Raw genomic sequence first — 19,937 nt, forward strand, 5'->3', positions numbered from 1 at the left:
AGACCATTGGGGATCGCTTATGGTTGCGAAAAATAGCGCCTGATGGTAGTGATATGGTTCCTACAAGCCACAGAAGCACGCCAGGACCATCAGCAACAAGTTGTTGTAATCAAGATAAATTTTACGAAACAAATTTAAAATCGGTGTGAAGAAGTTGTTGTTTTTTTCAATAATTATAATATCTTAAGATCAAATTTAAATTGTCTTCGTATAATTTATGATGATTACAATTACATGTTGCTGATGGTTCCGGCGTGCACTGTGGCTTGTATGAACTGTATCACTACCATCAGTTGCTATTTGTCGCAACCTTAATGGGGCCGTCCAACAGATTTTGGCATGTATTGAAGCATGATATTAAATGCTGTACATGTATATTGATAAATATAAACACTTGACTCAAAATTCTCCAGTTAAAAAAACAAGCATACAATTTTATAAAAGAAAAAAGTAACCTTAAACAGGGCTCGAACAACTGACCCCTGGAGTCCTGGAGTAAAAAGTATCCCACCTAGACCTCTCGACCATCCATGCTCATACTTAGAGCGGATGTATTTTCACCTATGCATGTGTATAAGCAATCCTCGTTGTTTCCCAAAATATAACTACAACAACAGAACTTTCCAAATTATTCAATCGTTTCGCGACGCATGTCGCTTTATAGTTTTCAGGTTTTCAAATCGTCAAAAGATGCATATAATGGATATTTAAGAGACTGGTAAATGGCCAGCATTACTATTTCCTAAAAAATATCATAACAAAAACGAAAATTTGCGAATCTGAAACATCTTTTTTTAATTTTATCAATTTACCAATCTGTTGGACGGCCCCTTTAAGCGATCCACGATCGTCTCCACTCCGATTCTACTAAATTCACGATCAGACAATTTTTTCATTATCTTAAAATCAATCTTTTCGCTTATCAATCTCGGTAAAATGGCTCTAAGACCAACAGCTGCGAGAGCGCCTTCCAGGTCTTAATATACTAAATAGTTTCCCTATATAATTCAATGTAAAAGCGACAACTTTAAGCGAAAATAAATGCAACATTATGCACATAGAGACCTCCATAACCATACCTCTTAAAGGCCATTCTAAGCGGAATCGATTTATGCAATAAAAACATATGTCTGTTTCAAACCAAGAAAGAACTTGACACGAATCAAAATCGACTGTTTTGCAACTTTTTTTCGACCGTTTCTTAGTGGAATATAGCCTTTGTCAGTGCAATGCTTTACTATAGGCATTCTATACATAGATGGTGACGTCACTACGTTATTATCAGTAAGACCGGTGTGACACAATGTTACTATAGGAGGTTTTGGGGATTCCGATAATGACGTCACGTTTGCGCAAGCTCAAATTTTGGCCGTCAAAACTGCGGCCATTCTGCTATTGTTTGCTTTGATGAAGCGCATCGTGATAAGGTTACAAACATATTCGCGACCCTTTTGAAGAACAAAAAATACTCAGAAATTGAAATTCTTTCAGATTAAATTGAATCGAATGAACGAACACAAATAAGGACGAAAATAAACAACAAATTGATTGATTTATTGTAATCAACATATAGAAACTGATTTGAACCTATTTGTCTGTAAAAAACATACCTTGTTACAGATTAACTAACTCCTCTTGAGAAATGTTAATGTTTTTTATATAATTGTTCACACCAATTTCGACACCTTTTGTTTCAGCATTTTAACCCACTGTTTAATTGCCCCTTTCTTTATCACAAACCGATTATCTCGATATGATTGGATACTGTCCAGACAATTACCACGGACTCTAGATTATTAATATACACTCCGTGCAATTACAAAGAAAACAATGTGTCATTTACCCAGGGACCTATACTTGTATGACTCTGTATAGGGTCTCTGCATAAACCACATGTGTCTGGTCATTAAACACAAATTATGATACCACCATGTCATCTATTGACATATAAAGTCAAAAACTTAACAGTTTCTATAATAAAATATTTGAACATATTTAAAAAAAGACATTTGTCCGAAATGGATTAACAGCTAGGAACTATTAAGTATATATATTAGCCAGTTTAAACATAATAATAAAGTGTTTAATAACTATACATTTAAAATATTGTACACATTTACTGCTACACAATTAACTTATTTAACGGGAACCTGCAAATGTAAACTCTGGCATGATGTGTAAAGATCGTGCGTTACTGCAGTGTTCGAAACATCATCATGAAAACAAGCAATCGCGTTTGGTCATTATAGGGATATAAAATACTTGCATTAAATAAATTAAATGTGAAGAATAATGGTATCATAAAATGCTAGATTTGTATCGCTCATTATCACTACAGACGAGTTTTCAATATACGAGTACATGCAAAGACAGTTCAATTTGCAAAATATGCAGGTGTTTTTTCAATTTGAATGCTTAAATTTATTGATATTTTCATTCAATGTTAACGAAACGAAAATTCATTCAATGTAAAAGAAAATTAAAAATACATTTCAAGATTGAAATGTATTGAGCTATTTTCGGGCTTTGTTTTATAACTGATTCAATGCACCCCTTACACTGAATTTCAATCCCGGATGAAAAATAACACTATCGCATCCACACCACTTACAATAATATTCAAATTATTATATGATTTATTATTTTTGAAATATCATTTATTAAATTCTTATTTTAAAAAAGAATACGGGTATTTATAGTTTTGTTTTGTGAAATTATAAGTATTAAGTCTTCCGACGACCTTTATTCTGATACAATGAATATGGCCGCGATCAAGAAGTTGACGGCCAATCTATTTTTAGTAACAGAAAACCCCTCTTGTGACGTCACACAAAAACCTCCTATAGTCTTCAAGTTTATCATAATGCAGGGATTCAGTATCTCCGAAAGATAAAACCCGAACAATAGTTTGAAGTGTAAAACATGCCTTCCTGTCAACTATGATATTTATTTAGAGAGCACAGCCCGGTTACATTTTCCGCATTTGTTTTCGCACCGGTGTTATCTCTTTTATTGCCCAGTGTAATGTATCCGGACATGATAACGACGTTGGCACACAACGAAATGACAAATGCACACAACATAATGACAAATGCACACAACATAATGACAAATGCGCACAACATAATGACAAATGCACACAAAATATTGACAAATGCACACAACATAATGACAAATGCACACAACATAATGACAAATGCACACAGCATAATGACAAATGCACACAACATAATGACACATGCACAAAACGAAATGATGTATGCACTATATGAAATGTCGTTAATACAGAACGAGCTGGTAAATGCACACAACATAATGACAAATGCACAGAATGTAATGATGTATGCACCTAACAAAATGTCGTAAGTACAAAACGGGTTGGTAAATGCACACAACATAATGACGAATGCACAGAACGAAATGATGTATGCACCTAACAAAATATCGTGGGAACAAAATGAAACTACAAACGCACATAGCATAATTAAAAATTTACAGAACAATTAAAATGATGTTTCTACAGGACAAAATGTAGTTTACACAAAACAACTTACAAATGCACAGAACATAAAGACCAGTGCCATCAGAAGGAAGCATTGGCGTTCCATACCCACACGCCCATGGCTTGTCATTCTGTTCTTCAGATGCCTGTGTAAACGACCCACCGGGAACTGTAGTCCAGCGCGCGTAGACCTTGACACTGCTTTGGCCTTGGCCTTTCCAGAATCTTGTCCAGCTGTACCACCAGGCATAATTTCAAACGGTCGTTGTCTTCCTCACTGTCCAAACAAAAAAAATGTGGTTGAAATACTAAAATAGACAGATGAGTGTACATGTAATTGAAATACGAGAGACAGTTAAGAAATCGTGATCTAGAAACTGAGTGATTAACATTTGATATTCATTTCAAATTGACGTGTATACTTGTGGTCAAATTTGTGTTACTGCAATCTTAAGATTTTCACGAATGATTCATGATATCATAAGTAATGATACATATTCTCATCTGATTGTTAATAATTGTCACTTTTGGCGGCCCCCAGAATGTTGTGAATGTAACGTAACGTTATTTGCCGCGCCGCGATTTAGTGTAGTACGTCCTTGACGTCAGCACATAGACAACAGTTTTTTCCTGCAGCTCGTGTCCATATCTTAAGATTTAAGGATTTAATCTTTTAATACGTGTTAATGAATGCGTTACACATCGAATTTTTTACCAAGAACTTGCCCCTTGGTGCAACAAAGGTACCAGGAGACATTGACATTAGAAGACACATGACATCTTTTTGCACCAATGGGGCGGCGTGCTTATTAGTCCCCTACCGGTTCGCACTCTGCGTGTCTGTCTGTCACACTTTTCTGGATCCTGCTATAATTTTAAAGGTTCTTCATATTTTTTCATGAAACTTAAAACATGGACAGATGGCAATATGGATATTATGCACATCATTTAATTTTGTTCATACGTCAAGAATTCTGGTTGCTATGGCAACAAATAAACTACAATTATTGCTGAAAATGGTGGATCCTGCGTAGGTATGGGACTTTTATTGCTTGGCAATAGTCTTGTCGAAATAGAAATGCTATAGCAAAATAAACTTCAGCGTACAGTTTATGTAGTATTGACATAAAGTCGCGCCTGTCAAAAATCATAAAAAAGCGACATTTAAAGTTTAATGGTAGCCATAACTAGAAATTCTATTGCTTAACACATTACCATAACCAGGATACACAACTGCCTTTTATGCACTAGTACACATTATGGTAGGTCATGTCGCCATCAGCGCAGATGTAAAATACAAATTTAGCTTTTAACTGGTTCCCCGTTGAATATAACCGTTGACTCCGTTGACTATAATATATAGAGTATGGAGGTAACCAATCTAATTTAGTTTCTTCTCAGTATTTAGTCACATACATCAATTTTTAAAATAAAACAGGGAAACCGATCACAAAAACCAAGTCAATTTACGACTATCGGAAACTGATCTCATCCACACCTTGCAATCGACTAATTAAATTCCCGGGAGCTTTTCATCTATAAATTTGGTTGTCCATAAGAGTGATTTTAGTTGAGTATGTTGCTTCTGATCAAGGCTTACCTATGGATGCGTTAATAAGGGTATGTAGAGCTTGATACGAGAAATGTATGTGTGCATTTTATAAGTTTTACTCTATGCATTTTATAATTATGGGTTGTTTTGCTAATGACTTTCAGTAGGGCAAAAAAAAAGATTCTGTGTTTAGGGCAACGGTCTCAAAAAAGCTAGGTAGGGTAGGGATTGAGTTTTTTGTTTTGTTTTTTACCCCAAGAATCTAGGTATTGCAACGGTGTTCTTCTGCCTACTTCTTTGCATCCATAACAACCTATGATACTTATATTACTTTATTTCAAAATAATGTCAAGTACTAGCATTTATTGTATTAAACATTTGTTTCATTCTTAGGTGTAAACTGTAAATAATTGTTGAAAATAAAATCATTTTACATCATTCGAATTTTTTTTCAATGTATGTTATACATTAAATACCATTCGATAAAAAACAATTCTGAAGTAGTCACAAATATTAAAATTTTACTTAAAAATATACATGTGCATACTGCATATAAATGGAAAGCCGTATATGCCCGCGTACATGTTATTTTATATATTTATAATACCTCAATATTTCATTAATTTAATACTGATCATAGTTTACTGTAACTCTTCCTCTTCGATGGTTGCAATTATATTTTTGGACTGCCATGGGAGATTGAATTCACAAAAATTGTGTCGGATCAAAATACTCAAATGCTCACCTTCATGAAATTTGTAGATATCAAACACTAATATTTTTAGATAGTAAAGTTATTACATAGAAGTTAGGTCTTCAAATTAAGTATGAATTGATGCACATTAAACTGCAAATGCTACTTTTTAGTGCCGTTGCATTTTTTCTCTGGGGCATTTTTTCATGTGTCAGATTATAAAAAAAAAACATTCCAAATACTTCAATGTTCATAATAAGAAATACAAATTTGTTTAAAAAATAAGTTACAACGAATTTTCCCATATAAAGACTATTACAATATAAAGAAGTGAAACTCCAGCTGCTGGAGCAGTATTGAATTTTCATTAAAAACAATTAGTTGGTCCTTTATTTAAGGCAAGTGGCCGATTGCCCAAACAGAACAAACAGCACAATACAGCACAATACAAACCAACATAAACACAAAATATGAATAAAGCATAGGTCACCGCCTTGGAACGGTCAATGCAAAGCATTGGGGGTTTAAACCGGTTATAGAGCGCTCAACCTCACACTTGGCCCAACAATATTCATAATACATTTAAGTGTAAATAAAATTTAACGTCATAGCATTGTAACTCAAATCAAACAATAATAAAAGGGAATTAAAACGCATTCAATTTAATTACAATTTAATAACTCAATGGTATTGAAGATACCAGAGCAACAGAGTTACAACTTTTTGACGAACGATAAAATGAAACTACAAACAAGTGTCAACTACATTCCATCTTTATAGAAAAGATTTAAAAATATAGCGTCATAAAGTTAATATTTCAGATAATCATCGCGCAAACACAGGAAGAAGCAACAATAATGGGTGTAAAAGTTCCATAACATTTGAATCATTTAATATTCACGTATTTTCAATAATTTGCAGAATTACCCCACCCTGCATTAAAATCCATCGTGTCCGTCTTCAAACCTATGTTTTAAAACTGCTGTCATCATTCCATCCTCCAACAAATCACAACACACTTATAGTATTTTATATAAAAATAAACTGGTTAAAAACAAATCAATTTCGAAATTTAAAATTCGTTTATTGTATACTTGGATGCAAATTGCTGTTTAAACAAAAGTTGTCAGATACTGGTCAGGTGTTTTTCCTTCTTTAGCAGGGACACTACAAGGCCCCTTTCCCCATGGGAAAGGCCTGTTCCCCACAACAAATTTCTTTTAAATAGTGCAAATTCCCCAAAATTTTAAGTTTAATAACATTTGATAAAATCCGCGCTTTCTTCTCTTGTGATATTTTCCCCCTAAAATTGAAGGTCAGACGTCTCACCAACATTCAGAAAAAACACATTGCTGATAGCTAATCAATGTATTAAAGTTATTTTAACAAAAAAATCACATTTATAATAGTAAGGAATCTATGAAGTACCTTTAACAACAGAACACCTGCTGGATATCGATAACATAATTAAACAGACTAAGATTAAAAAGCGCAAAGCAATTCTCGGTATTACGAAAGTTTCATTGACAATTTATCGGTCGCGAAATTATGTGACAACTAATTATTTTATTACAAAAGTCAATAAACTAGCCACAAGAAAAATGCATTTTTATGCGTCAATTTTATGGGGTGACTAACTGTTTATACCCCAATTACGACAATCTGAGTTGCAGAACGTGTATTCGTGTATTCGTTTGAGTGTATAAACTATCGACATATTTACTCTTAAGTTTTAGCTGCGCATGCGCAGGAACATTTTATGAATGTTAACAAAAATACGACGCAATTTTAACTGCTCACATTTATTTTAAGCTCTCTTTTATTTTCAGATTTTAATTCTTTAAAATAAATAAATTGTTGCTCTTTTATTATTGAACGGACATTCGGATCAGCATTTTCAATCGGCCCTGTCTTAAACGTTGGTCACGTCCGACACTTTTGAGAATGTCTGCTCGTGACATCGGAGATGCCTTTGTAACTTATTGAACAAAGTTGTTACATCAAAAACACGATACATTCGCAGAATTTTTGCAGTTTTGGTTGAAAAACACGTAAAATTGCCGACATTTTCGACAATGTTACCAAACGCCATATGGTTACAATACACTAAATGAACGCTTCATGTAGGGCTGTACTCTCTAAAAAAATATCATAGTTGACAGGAAGGCATGTTTTACACTTTTTACCATTATTCAGGTTTTATCTTGCGGAGATAATGGTAGGGCATGAATAGGTGTTCACTACTGAATCCCTGAAATATGATACACTATACACTTGAAGACTATAGTAAACCATTGCACTAGAAAAGGTTACATTCCACTAAGAAACGGCCGAAAAAAAAGTTGCAAAAACAGTCGATTTTGATTTGTGTCAAGTTCTTTCTTGCATTGTACATGACATATCTTTTTTATTGCATAAATCGATTCCGCTTAGAATGGCCTTTAAGAAAAGGTATGGTTATGGGGGTCTCTATGTGCAAAATGTTGCATTTATTTTCGCTCAAAGTTGTCGCTTTTACATTGAATTATATAGGGAAACTATTTGGTGTATTATGACCTAAACGCAAAACCAGGCCTAGTCACAAAGAAGCTGTATTTACAGAAAATCATCATTTTTTAGTGAGATATGATGCGTTTTGGCAAATTTCACGGAATAAATGCGTTTGTTTCACGAATTTAAGGAGCATCGTGAGTTTTTAAGAAAAAAATACGTTTTCAGAGGAAAATAAGAAAAAAAAATGTACAAAAACTCGTCTTGAGCATCTCAAATCGCAACAATTTGTGCTGAAAGAGCTCATGAACACGTTTTAATAGTTGTTTACTTCTTTTTCTACAAAGCTTGTAACAATATTCCAGTATTTTGACCGATTGTAATTATTTAGGGTAATCGTTTTACGCCTGAACGCCCGTTATAAATCAAAGCTCCGAACGCGAAAGCCACATGGCTTATCAGGCGTTATAATAAAATGCATTTTCAAGCATTTCTACGTGAAAGATCGGTCTGAAAATTGGCATGCACATAGAAAATAGGTTTATAAGTATCGAGAAGTGCTTATTTTCCGCGATGTTAACAGTAAACGTTGTCTTATAGGTTACAATACACTAAATGAACGCTTCATGTAGGGCTGTACTCTCTAAAAAAATATCATAGTTGACAGGAAGGCATGTTTTACACTTTTTACCATTATTCAGGTGTTATCTTGCGGAGATAATGGTAGGGCATGAATAGGTGTTCACTACTGAATCCCTGAAATATGATACACTTGAAGACTATAGTAAACCATTGCACTAGAAAAGGTTACATTCCACTAAGAAACGGCCGAAAAAAAAAGTTGCAAAAACAGTCGATTTTGATTTGTGTCAAGTTCTTTCTTGCATTGTACATGACATATCTTTTTTATTGCATAAATCGATTCCGCTTAGAATGGCCTTTAAGAAAAGGTATGGTTATGGGGGTCTCTATGTGCAAAACGTTGCATTTATTTTCGCTCAAAGTTGTCGCTTTTACATTGAATTATATAGGGAAACTATTTGGTGTATTATGACCATATGCGTTTATACGTGATTACCTCCCATGAAAATAAAGCGCTAACGACTTTAAATTTCACGGAAAATTCGTCTTTAAAAACTTAAGGGTCGGCGGGGTTCTGCTAGGTAGGGTCGAGTTGCCCGAAACACAGAATCTTTTTGGGGGGCCTAGACATTAGACATGATCCGCGCTCTGAGAAAACGGTGTTTAATTCATGTGCGGAATATTGTCGTCCCAGACTAGCCTGTGCACTTAAGGACGACACTTTATGCTTTCATGGTATATTTCGTTTAAAATGTATCTCTTTCTATAAGCATCAAGTTAAGGCGGAAAGTGGCGTTCCAGATGAGAAACTTTTATCTCGATAATTTGGGAAATATGTATATAACTATACATATAACTAACATATCGTTCATACTTATGGCTGAACACATACAGTTTTAGCACACTAGCTCTTGCTACCAGAGGTACCGAGTTTGAATCTTTTATTCATTTTTTATTGTTATTGTAAATAGTAAAGACTATTCAAACGATAATATATTTGCTTGTTTAAATATTTAATGCCTTACAAATTCGAAAATATGTGAGCAAGTCCGTATCAAATCTGATGATATATGATTAATATCCGTTTTTATATTATTTCAAATGCATAATAATCAATATTATATGTACTGCATACGTCAAAATACATTTTCATTTCGATCTTTTTGTATGTGAATTGTCCTGTTGTATTAGTATGTTTTATTATGTAAAGTATCTTAGGCCACAACTAATTGAAGATTTGTTCTACGGATTTTAGCTCCCCCAAAAATGGAGCGAGCGAGCGCAATAAAAATAATCTATTTTTAATTATACTTTAAAAAAAAATCACAGGCGAGCAAAATGCGAAAAAAAACATGTATTGTCCATGTAAAGTGTTATATTTTGCCAAATAAATGCATGATATCTGATAAATATCAGTACAAGATCATATAACTAGTAGTAATCACTGTGTTTCAGCTCTTATCCAATGTTTGTAAAAATAAAAAATCTCCAATAGCTTTTCTGCTTGCTCACACCGGGTAGTGTGACTACTTTAATTTTACATGGTACACTGTAGTTTTCATTATCCAAGTTATATTAGAAGCTCAGCTTTCTGTTAATGATGGTTAAATAACAAGAAACAATAACCATCAAGCATAAGCAGTGATTTTTCTTCGCGTTATATTTTACAGCCTGTGCTTTTTCGATTGGGGGAAAAAGTGCGATAAACCATGAGATTGGGAAATTTTTAACATTCTTTTTATGATTATAAATAACAGTATACAAATTGTTAATAAGTGCATGTTAAACTGAGTCCTAATTTTTGTTATTATAAAGTGCTAGGGAATTAAACTGCTGTATGATAAACTCAATAAACCAATTTAGTTTATTTAAAAAGTTGGCTTTTTTAACTTTGGCCAGATTTTTTGAAAAAAAGTTACCTTTTCCATCGTGAAACATCCTTGATTACTTTTTACACTTTTGACACAATATGTAAGAGGCTGTAATTTTGGGCAAAAACACTAACACGAAATATCTTGACATTCTATTAGTTCTAAATATCATAGATTATGGTATTAAACAATACTTGAACCATTACTTTTATTAGTTTAGCACTGTCAAAATAAAAAAAAGGAGTAGTTTAAGTTTTGTAAAGTAAAAAAAAACAACATAACCTCTTAAAGGCCGAGTCTCACTATGATGTCGGTGGAGCCCCGGTGCGTGATCCGGGATTTACCGGGATGAACCGGGCCTCTACCGGGATGAAACGGGGCTCCGCCGGGGACGACCGGGATAAACCGGGGACGACCGGGAACAACCGGGGCTACACCGGGAAGTTATTAAAATGTTTAATACCTCCGGGATGAACCGGAAGTCACCGGGAAGGACCGACAAAGACCGGCGTGGCACCGGCAACAACCGGGACGGCACCGGGAACAACAGGGAGTCCCGGTGAATGCCGGCAGAATCCCGGTATAGTTACGGTACACCGGTAAACCGGCGCTCTGTCGGGACGCCATCGGCATTCACCGGGGCTCCGCCTGGGCATTACCGGCGACGACCGGGGTTAAACCGGGGCGTTGCCGTAGCTCTGCCGGGGTTTGATGCCTGCCGGTATAGCCCCGGTAAGTGCCGGTGGAGTTACGGTATACCGGGGCTCTGCCGGGACGCTGCCGGCTTTCACCGGGGTACCATCTGAACATTACCGGCGACAACCGGGGCTCTGCCGGGGCTTCAACGGGATAAACCGCAGCTAGTCCGGGGTTGACCGGGACTCTGCCGGGTTGTTGACCGGCTTATACCGGGGCGGCACCAGGAAATAGTGTGACTGCGTTAAAAAAATTCCACGAATCATCCCGGTTCTCGCCGGTCGACTGGCGTTGACTAATTGCCCCGGGGGAAAATTAACATTTCCATTTGTGTCTTTGGCCGACACGACTAGACAGTCAAGCGCCGCCATAAACCATAAACCAATCTAATGACCCCATCATTAAATGAATAGGTGAGCAGCAAAATTGTTGCTGCGGGCGCAAAATCAAAATAATATTTTTGTTTATTGTCCACTACCGGTTTCACCGGAGGGGACATATGGTTTGCGCTCTGTGTGTGTGTGTGTGTCTGTCTGTCTGTCTGTCTGTGTGTCTGTCTGTGTGTGTGTGTCTGTCTGTGTGTCTGTCTGTCTGTCTGTCTGTCTGTCTGTCTGTCTGTCTGTCTGTCTGTCTGTCTGTCTGTCTGTCTGTCTGTCTGTCTGTCTCTCTGTGTGTGTGTGTGTGTGTGTCTGTCTGTCTGTCAGTCCGTCACACTTTTTTTGGATCCTGCGATAACTTGAAAAGTTCTTCACATTTTTTCATGAAACTTGACACATGGAGATATTGCAATATGATCATTTTGCACATTATTTCATTTTGTTCTTACGTCAAAAATTATGGTTGCTAGGGCAACAAATATAAAAAAATATTCTGACGTTGGTGGAGCCGGTAGGGGACTTTTATTGCTTGGCAATAGTATTGTTTCGTTTTAAGATGTATAGGTGCGACAAATTCGACGAACATTTAATTAATTTGTTGTGGCCATATCGTAATTCATTATCTTCGCGTTTCACAAGCTTGGTGCGGTGGTAGCGCACTAGCAATGGGTACCAGAGGTATCGAGTTCGAATCTTGTATTCATCTTTTATTGATATTGTCAATAGTACACACTATTCAAATGATTTTCTATGCGCTCTCTTGAGTAACATCTAAAGCATTCACACCCACTATTCTTCCTTAAACCTGACAAAGATTTAATAAAAATAAAGTTTCTTATTCCTTATTCCAGCTTAACATACTTTATATAGGGTTTTAAAGAAAAATAACGCATACAATTCTTAAATAAATCAAAACAAAATAACTCTAATACATTTACTGTATGTATAATGTTACATATTCATGATGTTTTTGTTGGGGTTTGTATAGGATTTCCTGTTCAAATCGAACCGGTATTTTCTATATCGAATACCATATGTAATGAAAATCTAGTGCTTAATTCAGTTTTAATATGGAATCAGCATCCGTTCGTAACTTTTAAGTTAGAAGAGCTGAATGAGGTATATAAAACATGTTCAATATCCAGCTATCATATAGTCTCGACCAAAGGTAAGGGTCAAATAAGATTTCGAGAACTGTATAAGAGAAATAAATAACAAATATTACATTTAACCATGCCAATAATACCTATTATAAAGTTGTGCTATAAGAAAATAACCCAAATATTAGTATCCGAAATCATGGCCTCTAAGTAAGGAATTTGTGTTAAGTTCCTTATTCGGAAAACTATATCTCGGACGATCTTTTTCGGATATTTCATTTTTAGATGTTGTGTGTGTTATTTAAGCTTTATTTTGTTCTGTTACGTTTCTACTGTATTTTATTTTTCGATTAACGTTTAAAACAAGTATAATGAATACGATACTTCGAAACTGGCGATCACTGTATGATTTCTGGAATTTTTTTAATTTAGCAGCATTCTGAGATTAACAGTAAAGACACAAGTAATGACGGTTTGTTTATGCTTCAAGCAGTATCAAAGAATGGTTGTTATGCTACATGGACACTTTAAATGAACATTCTATTGTCCGAACAATTTTTCCAACAATATTATGTGGTTCCAACCATCCATCAGTTTGCCTTGCAGAAATCAGTCACTATCACCTTTTTTAAAAGAATCACTCACTATGCAATCAGAAATTTTAAATGATCGTGATATATCTAATACAAATTAATATTTGTTGATTTATTTATGTATGAATACAAATGGAACAGTTATTAACATTAATGAATTGCAGCGAATGTAATTGTATTTATCTTAAAATTGTTAACTGTGTTAAAATACGCTTAGAGAAAATAGTAGTTGTCACCACTTACGAAAAATACAAGAAACTCAAAAGATATTCGGTAAAGATTACATTTTGGAGGATTCTTTACAGTGCAATCATTTAAAAGACCTTATCACTTGCGTATTCAACTGTTGCTTATCACCCTTTCCTCATTACCCTCAAAAGCTTTAAGTACTCTACTTTGTGTTACCTGCATTGGACGATGGTGTCCCACGTTGATAGTATGTTGCATCACATTTGTGCGACCCGAACGTTGGTATAGATCCTGCAGTGGTTTACACCATTTCCAGCACATTAGCAAAAGCTTGACAGCTATCATCCGGAAATGAGGTTTCCACATTATCCTGAGCTGTAAACGATCATTGTCTTCAACTTCATCTATGTACCCTAAGGTGGAACATTTTCTTATAACAATATCTTCTCACGATGAATAAATAATCCAATATGAAAGTGTGCATCAACTTCTTACACTATTTCTAGTTAAATATGTATTTCCCACTTAAAGTCCATCGTGTATGTCAGTGTTCAACATCTTATATTTCGTAAGCTGACCATATTTTGCATTTCGAACACTATTATCTACCTTTTCTCCTGGGAACAAAGCATTCAGTTAAGGTGGTAACATAATGTACTTACTTCAAGGGACTCAAACAGCCCGCAACGGAACATTTAATACCAAAGTCTCATATTTTCGGCCATTATGCTTTAGCCCATTTTTGTGAAGATTGTTATTAAAGTGGTGCAGAAAGTCTAAACAAATTAGACCGTTCACTTGGATGGATGCTATAAATATATCCCACTGAAAACTGTTTTTTTTTCTCCAATTTCAACGGTGATTGTCGATACCCCTTCCCGTTTTAATAGTCCATTGTCTGCTACTTCCAAGCAAAGTGAAGGATCTACAACACGTAATTCAGGTTTGAGGGGCTATCGGTTTCTATTAAATAAATCTGTTGACACTATTGTAGCACAGACACCTGTATCCATTTGCAAGAAATTTCACATATCTAAGTCTTTAAATGTATTGCAGATCCAAAATATATACCTTTACACTTCAAAATGTTTCGCGGATAGTTGGATATTGCACTAGACAGGACTAACACAGGGCCGTTTGCCCCAGTCCCATCTATTTCAAATACTTTTTCTAAATGGTTTTTGATGAGCACATGATTGAAATATGACCAACTTCGCCACATTTGTACCACACAATGTCCGATTTATTTAAACTTTATCTTGGTTTGCTGCCGCTTTTAGTTGCGACGCCAAATGATCAATTTTCTTACCTAGACTCGTTTTAATGTCACGCCAAAAGACCTGCAACCGACTCATTCTATACATAGATGAAGACGTCACTACGTTATTGTCACATCTATACTAAGGCGCATCACATTCCCTGGTTTGGGGAATTGTGCTTCCGCCAAAGTAGTTCTGCGTAAGAATGAAAATGTTAATAATGAAAGAAAAATCTTTTTTTTATTGTGTGTTTAAAACGGAATGTTAAAGAAATGTTATTAAATTATGTTTAAATGTGATTTTGAATCTCTATTAAGACTGATAGCGATTATCAGAAGCACGATTACCTGACCGACTTTCGCTTTCACTTTTCACTCGCAAAAGAAGTGCTACCCACAATTACTTTCGCGTTAGTACACAGTTCAGTAAGACCAGTGTGAACACAATGGCAACCGACCCCGAGTCACTTATTCTTGAAGCGAATAGTTAGGTTTGGTTTGGTTTGGGTGTTTCGGAATCACATATTTAATTCATTTATAACCTCCTCCTTGAGGCTGTTGTATGCATAAGTATTGTTTTGGCACCATCGCTATTTTTGTGGTCTTTCATCACAACGAAAAGGGCTGCCTTCAGATCCTACAATTCTTTAATAAAATGCCTTACATTGATGGTTACCTCATCAGCAGAAGGGTAACCATTTATCACAAACCTTACGTATTCAGCTAATTTTTCCTTTGGCTGATACTTTCTATTTTAGATCTCTTCCGAGTAAGATGAACTAATCATATGTTCACTGATCGAGTTTCCAAAGCACTCTTTAGCTTTGAATATGTTTCCAGTGTATCTGCTATTGTCTGGTTGAAAGCAAAATCTGCAGCTTCGCTTTGAATGCTGCTTTGTGGGCGGAAGTGACATTCTTGGTCATTCCATCCGCAAGAACCTGCAAGAGCCTTAAATGGGTTGACAAACCTCTCCCAGGAACTTTTACCATTAAACATCTGCCTAGGCATCGGTATATCTTGGTTCTTTTTAATAGCCATTTAATCGTCAGAACTTGAAATATATCTATATAGTTCATTTGCACGGGTTGCATGTACATTCCTTAATTCGGCTTTCGCATGCAACTGGGTAATTTGTTCATCATCTCTATTTGATAAAAAGTTTCTTTCCTACACTGCCTCTCGAACATATTTTTCTCTTCCTTTCTCACTAATAAAATGTTTGCGTCTTAGTTCACTGATTTGCTTTCGTTGATTTTTTTATTGCAAGAAGCGATTCTTCCTCTTCATCCACACCAACAACTGGATGACCCTTTTGGTTGTCAATGCCGAGTTACTTTTTCGGCATTATTTCAAAAGCAATACTATAACACGTTATTTAATTGTTCCTATGTTCTTTAAATCACTGTTTGTTCTAAAAAAACATTGATAATCAAAATTTAGTTTAATCAATCAGTCAAAAAAGTACTATTTATGTTCATAGACATCCTCGAAGTTTCACGCGGTAAAGTCCGTACATCTGTAAAAACAAAATCCTTTTTATTGGCATAGAAATCCAACCGCTGTACACCCGTGTAACCGTTTTCTCCGCCAGGTCATTTAGCGCATGACCCAAAACAACATGGCTTAGTTTTGGCAATTAACAGCGGTAAATTTGCAGCCAGAAGTCCACATTGAATTTGTGAACAAGGAATTTTGTACTTAAAAAATCATAACAAATATGACAATCTTTCCGATTAATTCCCTTATGTACATGCTGCACGTTTTTTTATACTGAAATAGTGTAAGTGACTGTGTCATTTCCACTTCAGGTTCTAGCGTTGCTGGCCGCCTTGTGCATTGTCGGATATGCCAGTCATACAATTGGTATGCTAACTGTCCTATGTGCGACTTATTTTACTTATCATCTAGTTTGTTTTCTATTTCAACGCTGTTATATCTCACCCTTTTATTTTCCTGTGAAACAGATTCACTAAATTGTGTTCATTTATTTTACCCTTGATGTGATTGTTCTTGTCATAAGTTTCATTTGCATTTCCCGCCGAGCATCCTTCTTGTCATTACTTCTCACTTAAAATTCTTATTCATTTTTCCCTATATTTGTCTGTTCACGTTGAGTTATATTTGGACTTCAAAAGCTGAATAAACTTGTAATTACAATTAAATTTTAATTCATAAAAAGAATGTTCTGAATGTAATGAACATGAAATGTAGAAATATGTACACCTACTTTTTTCTTTAATTACTTTCTTTAGTTAGCTTGTGAAATAAAAAGAAGTGGATTCAGCTAGATTCAATAATACTAGTTTTCAGTTGTTTTCCTGCATTATACATACATCATTGTACAGTGACCTTTTAAAATTTATACACGTATATACACTTATCTATTGCCCATTATCATTAACTACTAGATTATGTTTATATGCTATTTGCTGTGCGCCTTCTACTTAAATTACTTCGATGATATATGTGTTTACTATGCGGATGATGTTATAAAATTCATAACAAGCTAATAATAATAAATTGTATTAATACAGACAAGCGGAATGGATGGAACCCAAAACTACCGCCATTGAAGCCAAAATTACCACCACGTTCAATGCCAATAATGTGCCCACGTACCCATCGCAATCAAAGGATAATTTGGATAAGACCTGGTCAGATATGTAATGGTATTAGGGACTGTCCTTGCGGATGGGATGAACAGTTCTGTCAAAGGTGTAATGGTACGTCAGAAATTATTAAATAATATAAATTCCAACTTAGCTTAATTGGGTTATATGCCTCGTTTTCAAACATGTACGCAACAAATTGTTAGTAATAGATTTAAAATCAGTATATATAATAAGCGGCTTCTTTTGTACAAGAATGCAAAACACTGCGAGCATTTTTAGCATTAATAATTATTATGTGTCTATGCGTTTGTCATTAAGAAGTGAAAAGAATACCCGATAACATGATTTAATGTACGTGTGAAAATGTTGTTTTTCGTTTAAACATTTTACATGGATTTATTGACAAAAGCGGGTCTTGCTGATGTTACAATTGTATTTTTATGTGCTTCGCTTTGAGGGATCACAAAGTTATTCCATGTATGCCATGTTTTGCCAAAATACTGGCGAGAATAAGCCCCATGTAGTAATCTGTATCATGTACACCATTTCTCATAATATCGACCCTTCTGATTGGTTGCTTGATTTGTTACTATGCGCATGTTCTTTTTATATAAATAATTTTTGATAAAAAACGAAACTCTTGTTTATGTTTCTTTTAAATTATTTTTAAATTTTGTTCACATATTAGCGGCTTACCAGTAATCAACATATGATAAACCTACTAATAAACCAAAAACAAACTGACACAATTATGTGCTATCATATTATCGGCCTGGAATAAATATGACCTACTTTTAAATGAAAACCAAACATCATGAGAAAGATTGTCGTAATAGTCAATTAGTAAACAAAATAAATTTAAACTTCTAAAAATGGGGAAAAAACATTTACTGCTGTCCAGTTCTTTTTGAGGAGTTTTCGTCAAAGGAACGATACAATAAGGATGGTCGATAATATGAAAATAAGGGATAAGACGATTTAGAAGGCAGTACAACATGCTTATTCCTCATTGTGTTGTTGTTGTGTTTTGTGTTTATTTTCAATCGTACTTATGCAAGTAAAACAAAATTAACAAAGCTTGTGAGTATGACGTCATAGTGTGATTCTCGTTCTTAATGTAAATTTTTTTTACTGATTTTCGGTTATTCTGTTTGTTAGCAATAGCTTCAATTTCAACGCTAGATATGGTCTGGTAACATAGATTTAACCAGATTCAAAATCGGTAAAATGGATATTCAACATATGTTCATGTACCATGTTAGTGTTCGTGTGTCGTATGAATAGATATTGTTTCGGGAAAAAATAATGGTATAAATTGTGCCACAAAAAATAAAAACGAGCATTTTGTGTCTCGTATGTCGCGAGTGAAAATTTAACACCGTGATAAAAATCGTTCAGCGCTGTTACGATTGGTTGATTATACAAAATGAGTAATTTCTATTTATAGCTTTATGGTAATTCCAATTATGGCAGTGTGGTATCGGGTATCGAAGGAGACTTTCCGCAATCCGACCGCTGTAAACATTACAAACCGCAGATCTGGTTTATTAGAATACATTTCGGGCGGTTTTTATTGAGTTACTTGAACTGGCGTCTGCCATCTATAGGGTGCCCTCCATCTAGAATTTTCTCAGCGGCAATCCAAAAACCAACTCAAACCGGTCTAGCCAGCAATTGCATGGCAAAATATATTTATGGCATTGAATTTTTCTAGGCCAAAATTGTCTCGCCATCAAAGACGCCAAGTTTGATGCTAACACCAACACGTGTATCTGTATGGCAAGCGGTTCGACGCATAATCCCAAGAAACTAGGTTTCTCATGAGAACCTAAGTTCTCAGAATGAGAACCTAGGTTCTCAGAATGAGAACCTAGGTTTTCGCTTGAAGATTGCACATGGCGTCAAGAACCAAAGTTTTCAAATGAGAACCTAGGTTTTCATGAAAACCTAGGTTCTCATTTGAAAACCTAGGTTCTCATGAGAACCTAGGTTCTCATTTGAAAACCTAGGTTTTCATGAGAACCTAGGTTCTCATGAAAAACCTAGTTTCTTGGGATTATGCGTCGAACTGCTTGCCATATCCGTGGTTTTCATTTGGGAACCATAGGTTCTCTGAGAACCTAGGTTCTCTGAGAACCTAGGTTTTCAGAAAACCTAGGTTCTCATGAGAACCTAGGTTCTCATTATGAGAACCAAGGTTCTCATAGAACCCAGGTTCTCTTGAGAACCTAGGTTCTTTGAAAACCTAGGTTCTCTGAGAACCTAGGTTCTCTGAAAACCTAGGTTCTCTGAGGACCTAGCTTCTCTGAAAACCTAGGTTCTCTGAAAACCTAGGTTCTCTGAGAACCTAGCTTCTCAGAGAACCTAGGTTTTCATAATTACGCGTCGGACGGCGTAAACTTGCTCGTTTGGAATACG

At 35.3% G+C, this 19,937-nt stretch overlaps 1 long non-coding RNA gene across 1 annotated transcript; it reads left to right on the forward strand.

Annotated features, from left to right (window-relative positions):
* Nucleotides 1-4,984: 4,984 nt before the first annotated feature.
* LOC127847127 (uncharacterized) lies at nucleotides 4,985-17,625 on the forward strand. Its single transcript, XR_008033830.1, has 3 exons — nucleotides 4,985-5,122; nucleotides 16,716-16,770; nucleotides 17,442-17,625. It is a non-coding gene; the product is annotated as an uncharacterized LOC127847127 (long non-coding RNA).
* The last annotated feature ends 2,312 nt before the right edge of the window (nucleotides 17,626-19,937 follow it).

The sequence above is a fragment of the Dreissena polymorpha genome, chromosome 10, assembly GCF_020536995.1.
Source record: "Dreissena polymorpha isolate Duluth1 chromosome 10, UMN_Dpol_1.0, whole genome shotgun sequence".
NCBI lineage: Eukaryota > Metazoa > Mollusca > Bivalvia > Myida > Dreissenidae > Dreissena > Dreissena polymorpha.